This window comes from Barbus barbus (assembly GCF_936440315.1).
Source record: "Barbus barbus genome assembly, chromosome: 22".
Taxonomy (NCBI): Eukaryota; Metazoa; Chordata; class Actinopteri; order Cypriniformes; family Cyprinidae; genus Barbus; species Barbus barbus.
The window spans coordinates 20,787,723-20,793,722 of NC_136750.1; positions in this window are offsets into that span (position 1 = coordinate 20,787,723).

Here is a 6,000-nt window from a genome sequence, read left to right on the forward strand (position 1 = left end):
ACACCTCTTAAGCACACCGAATAATGCAAGTGGGCATTTTTAATTGTTTATTTATTTTTGTAATCGTGGCTTTGAACGATTATGTAATCGTGGCATCCTTAATCGTAATCGCGATTAGAAATTCGACTAATTGTGCAGCCCTACTTCAAGGTGAGTCTGCAATCACCTGGCCCGAATTCAATACATGAGTTGTCAATTGAAAACACCTACAGGTCTCCAACTCGCTTAACAGAGGCCAGTGCGAGCAGGAGCGCTGTCTTGAGAGAGAGCGCTTGCAAGCTCGCTGATTGTATGAGCTCGAACGGGCTTCCCATGAGAGCGTCAAGCACAAGCGCCAAGTCCCCAGTGGGTAGAGTAGAAGGGCGAGCAGGGTTCAGCCTTTTTGCTCCTTTCAAAAAACGACGTGTGTGTGTGAAAGGATATTAAGTGTTTATGTTTTTTACGGAAGGAAACAGCTTAACCAGAAACTTTGCACATTGCCTTCATATTCTGCTGTTCTGTAGCCACGGATTTGCGGGTCTGGTCTTTTTCTCCTACAGATGACTTGCAGGACCCTGTTTGTTATTGTACTAAATTAGTTTTAATCGTTTAATCACCACAGCATCTTGTCTCCATTGGCAACGCACACGAGTCGTGTCGAATGCAAGTGACGTTGCAGGTAGCGGAAAATGCAAGCGGCGATTGCAAGTGGCATTGTAATTTAGTTTCTTTTTTCTTGTCTAAACAACCTGGCTACTGTTGTAAAATGTTGAGAGATTCAAACAAAAAATAATCAATAAATAGAACAAAATAAAAAAGACTGCAAGTGACGTCACTCAAATCAAATCTTTTGCTAGCTTACCTCTTATAGACCCCTTCAATATTTGTAAACATCGAAAGCCTAGGTTGGGTGCGCGTGCAGCATGGGGTCAGAAAATTGGCATGGCTAATAGACCGGCATATTGTGTCAAGGTCTTTGACACCACAGGACCGGGAACAGTACCATTCTAAAGTTGTTTTAGCCAATGGCGATTGTCTGCCTGATCCCGAGCGCCTAACAGAATGGGTAGACAACGTTAGCAAGTGGCCAGATATTCACTGGTCCGCCATATACTGCTGTCTGGTGGACAAGCCGAGTGTTTACACACGCGAAGAGCCTGCAAATCACTAGACGCCTATAATTACGTAGTCTGTGGGCATGTCCAGACAGTTTTATATAGTGATATAGCCGATGACTTTTGTGTGTTAAAAGCGGAGGTTTTACAGAGCCAACGCCAAGGGAAAAACACCTCTATGTACCAAGCCTGGGTTGTGATCAACAAGTGGGAAGGCTACATCCATACTGCAAATTGCACCTGCATGGCAGGGTATTTATTTATCATTGGAGACGGATGCACTGTAGACTGATTTCCTTGACTTGATTGGGTTTATTTCCCTAGAAAACCCTGTTGCACCAATACATTCCATATACACATCAGTGCGTGATGTCAAAGAAAAAAATAAATAAACAATACTCGGACATGTCATTAAGACACATAACACACGGTTAGAACAGGCATACGTAGCAACACGTACATAGTAGCCTGCTTTTAAGTTTTGATATGAAGTGAGCACTACAAACACGAGCCTCTTTGATCGTAGCATTGTCCCTAGCTTGCAGCCACAGATGTCATCTATTTTTTTTTAAACGGATGAGATCCTGCAGGAATCCTGAAAAAGAAATCCAGAACTGGTGCGATTTTTACGGTCCACGACAAGTAGGCATTTTTTTCTTGACGAGAAATTCTATGGTTAACACACAATTCAATGAGATGGAATGAACTTTCTGACCCCGACATGCGCACTGCGAACTTTCCTGTGACGTGAACCATGAAGGGGTCTCTATAGAGTCTGGGAATCTACGTCACGCCGGGTTGGATTCCGCCATGTTTTAGGTCACACTCAGGAGCGCAGTGTTAACACAATCAAATCACCACAGAAAAAAGCTGACCGTTTACTATTAATATTTTTTGAAAACCATCTTACATACTCTTAGAATAAAACGGACTAATATGTAAATCTCTAAAAAAAAAAAAATTCGCTCTGTGGTTTGTTTGAGAGGCTGCAAATATTAATTATTCAGTCTCCTTCACTACAGTGGTACTGATATAGGCTAACTGCTAAAACACTTTGGTTAGAGTAGCGAAACCATAGCTATTTTTTAAAGGGGACAATACATAGCTAGATCTTAAACAATGGATCGTTTAGCATTGTTTAGCAGTGTAAAGAATTAAGCCATTATAGAGGTAACAGAACTTACTGTAAGCTGCTTTGAATCGATGTGTTTTGTGGATGCTACGCAAATAAATAATGAACCAAGTTGAAGATTCCTTAGAGATGCCAAACAATGAGCGATAAATAAATAAATAAATGAAACTTAATCCTTACAAACAAGTGGCCGGGGATCAAAGAGCTGCCATAGATAATATTTCCATATATGAATTTCTTTTATTTGTAGTGTGAGGGCTTACAGTTTAATGCAAATCACTGCTATATATTAAATCTACAGAGATAAATTATTAAGCCATATCTTATTTGAGTTGTTACCGAGTTTCAGTTTAACTTTCATCCGAGTTCAGCAGTGAATGTAGACATTATAGGCTATTATTTTATGCTTATGTGATTGAACTTAAGATTGCGTTAGAATGATTAACGCGTACTGTATTAACAGCGTTACTCAAAAGCAGAGGTATTTCATGCAGACATCGATAAGGGCTATGGCATCTATTAATGTCTGCTGGAAATACCGCTTTTTCAGCTTTCTAAGGCTGAAAAAAACACGTTTTTCACACCAGCCGTGTATAGGGCTATGGCAAATAATGTAAAGTGACCCTTAACCACTCCAACGCGATCTTAAGTAGAATAATAGAAATATTAAATAATATCAACGTCTATATTCACTATATTATCCAGTCTCCGCGGTAGCCCCTGTGACCTAAATTCCCAGAATGCATTGCCGCTGTGACGACACATTCCCAGCCTCTGTAGTTAACGGACTTTTTTCCCTTTGACACTGAACCATTTCTGTGAAGTAAATATTCAACAGAAGCGTGTCAATTACATGTAAGAAAGTGTCCGGAACAGTTTTATGTATTATTTGTGTAATTTTAGGGACTAAACTTACCTGAAAGCAGTAAAAACAACAGTGAAAGACCGAGTTCCTCTTCAGGAACTCGAGCTGCGTCAACGACGCTTTAGGGAACGCCAACAGCGTAACCGGCTCTGAATACCAATCAAATCTGTCCAGAAATGGGAAGGGATGTCACGGGCGAGGTGACGTAATGACCAGCTGGTACAAAAGCACGTGCGGTGAAACCGGCATCAGCTTTTTGTCATTCAGCGAAGCGCTCTGTGACTGGTGAGTCCTATTTACCGTTGTCTGTCTGTTTGTAAAACATGTCAAAGCGAAGTGGGGAGAGGAGTGAGGCGCAATACGGGCTGTGTGTTCCTCCGTACAAAACGCTGTTTGGGTGCAGAGGATACACACAGTCTGTGTGTGCTTTGCTTGGGAGCGAGGCATGCGGAGGCAGCCCTCGAGGGGGCTGATTGTCCGCACTGCGAGGGTTTTCCTCTGCGTGTGCTTCGCTCCCGAAAGGCTCTTTTCTCCGGAGAGGGCTCTTTCACTAGCGTTCCCCGCGGCACTGACCCGCTTCCGCTAAGGCGGAGCGGAGACGGCGTTCGTGGGGTTGGAACAGACGCTTGCGAGCTATCTGTCCCCTGACGCTGCGTCGTCTCTGAAGGCAAGGGGTACGCGTCAGCAGGTCGGGCTAGCTTATGTCTGCACATCATGGTGGCATGCCAGGCTGACCTGCTCAAGGAGTTGGATTAGGGCGGGGGATTAGTGCTGCTCCGCAAAACCGCTGATTTGTCTCTCCACGCCGCCAGGGAGACCGTCAAGGCGATCTATGGCAGCCCTGGTGGCGGCGGAGAGGCATCTTTGGTGGACCCTGTCGGATTTATGGAAAGCCGTGACAGGGCCTTCCTTCTGGACGCCCCACTTTGCCGTCTGGCCTTTTTTGGTTCAGGAGGCAGGTGGCGGCGTTCCAGCGGTTTCTCCCTCGCCGCTCTCTAGCTCATGGGGCTGCTGGGCGAGAGCAGCCCCTGCCGCGTGCTGGCTCCTCGTATAGGAAAGCGTGCCCCCGCGGGAGCGGGTTGGGGCGGTAAGAAGGGTGCGCGGTCAAAGACCTCCCAAGCAGGCGAAGACGTCTTCGGCCAAGAAGCCCTGATGTGAGTGGGATCAGGGCTTATGAGGGTAGCCCCCGCTGGGGTAGAGCGACGATCGCACGGCGATCGTCGCCCCCCCCCAGCGCCCTCAGGAGATTGTTCTGCCAACCCTGCCACCTATAGTGCTTCAGGGCGCAGCGGTCTCCAGCGAGCGCATATCTCAGTCTCTTCCGCCCGGTATCGTAGCGGATCAGAGATGCTCGCCACCCCTTCGGGGGTCTCTGGAGCAGCTAGTTCGGCCGTTCCCTGCCGGGGTTCCGCTTCAGGGCACCGAACTAGCCGCTCCGGGTTACACCAGAGGTCAGTCTCGAGAGACTGGTTCCCTTAGTAGACTATTTCGCAGCGTGGATACTACTGCCAAATGTGTCTCGATGGGTCCTGCGCACTGTAGAGAGAGGCTACAGAATCCAGTTTGATTCTCGTCCGCCTCAATTCAATGGGGTGAATTCCACGTTGTGGGCCCCGAGCAGGCTCTGGTAATGGAACAAGAGGTAGATACTCTCTTAAGGAAAGATACCATCGAGGTGGGTCTTCCTTCCGAAGAGAGTCCGGGTACTACAGCCGGTACTTCATAGTTCCAAGGAGGATGGAGGTTTGCGTCCCTTTTTTAGATCTGCATCAATTGAACCGCTCGGTCTGCAAGACTGAAGTTCAAGATGCTCAGGTAAGTACTCAGATCAAGTCCGAGGACTGGTCTGATAGCAGGTAAGTATCTCAGATCAAGTCCGAGGACTGGTTTGACACGTAGATCTAAAAGATGCATACTTCCATGTCTCCGTCCTTCCCACTCACAGGAAGTTCCTGAGGTTTGCTTTTGGGGGCAAAAGCTTACCAATATCGGGTACTTCCCTTCGGCCTAGCACTCTCACCCCACACTTTTACGAGTGTGTGGGCGCCGCGTTAGCTACGGGGCGCCCGCATACTCAATTACATCGACCTTTGGTTGATTCCCGCTCTATCAGAGCGGAGGGCGGCTCAACATTGAGGTGTTGTTCTCGCTCACTTAAAAGTGTTGGGGTTAAGACTGAACCCCAAGGAAAGTGTGCTTTCTCCATTACAGAGAACCACTTATCTGGGGGTGGTGGGGATTTGACCACGGTGCAGGTACGTATGTCTCCTGCTCGGATCGAGTCAATCCTCACGAAAGTCAGGAGGGTGAAAGAAGGCCAGTCACTCACTGTCAAGCAGTTTAGATACTGCTGGGTCTGGTGGCAGCTGCGTCCAACGGGATACCTTTTGGCCTGCTGTACATGAGACCCCTACAGTGGTGGCTCGAGACCAAGGGGTTCTCCCCGAGGGGAAACCCGCTTCGCATGATCAAGGTCACGCGGCGGTGCCTACGTGCCTTGGACATGTGGAGACAACCTTGGTTCTTGTCCCAGGGCCTGGTGTTGGGAGCTCCTTGTCGCCGCGTACGCTAGCGACGGACGCATCCCTCACCGGTTGGGGAGCGGTCATGAGTGGCCACCCTGCCCACGGTCGGTGGAGGGGTCATCATCTCGCCTGGCACATCAACAGGCTCGAGATGCTGGCCGTATTTCAGGCTCTGAAGTACTTCTCCTAGACCTAAGAGGTTGCTATGTGTTAGTTCGCAAGCCGACAACACATCGGTGGTCTCTTATAGCAACCACCAAGGAGGTCTGCGGTTCGCGCCCCCTGTACAGGCTGGCACACCAGATCCTTGTGTGGGCTATGAGGCCTAGCTCTCCTGGTGGTCGAGCTGGCATTGCTCCCCTCAACTTTGAGGGTCACCTTTGA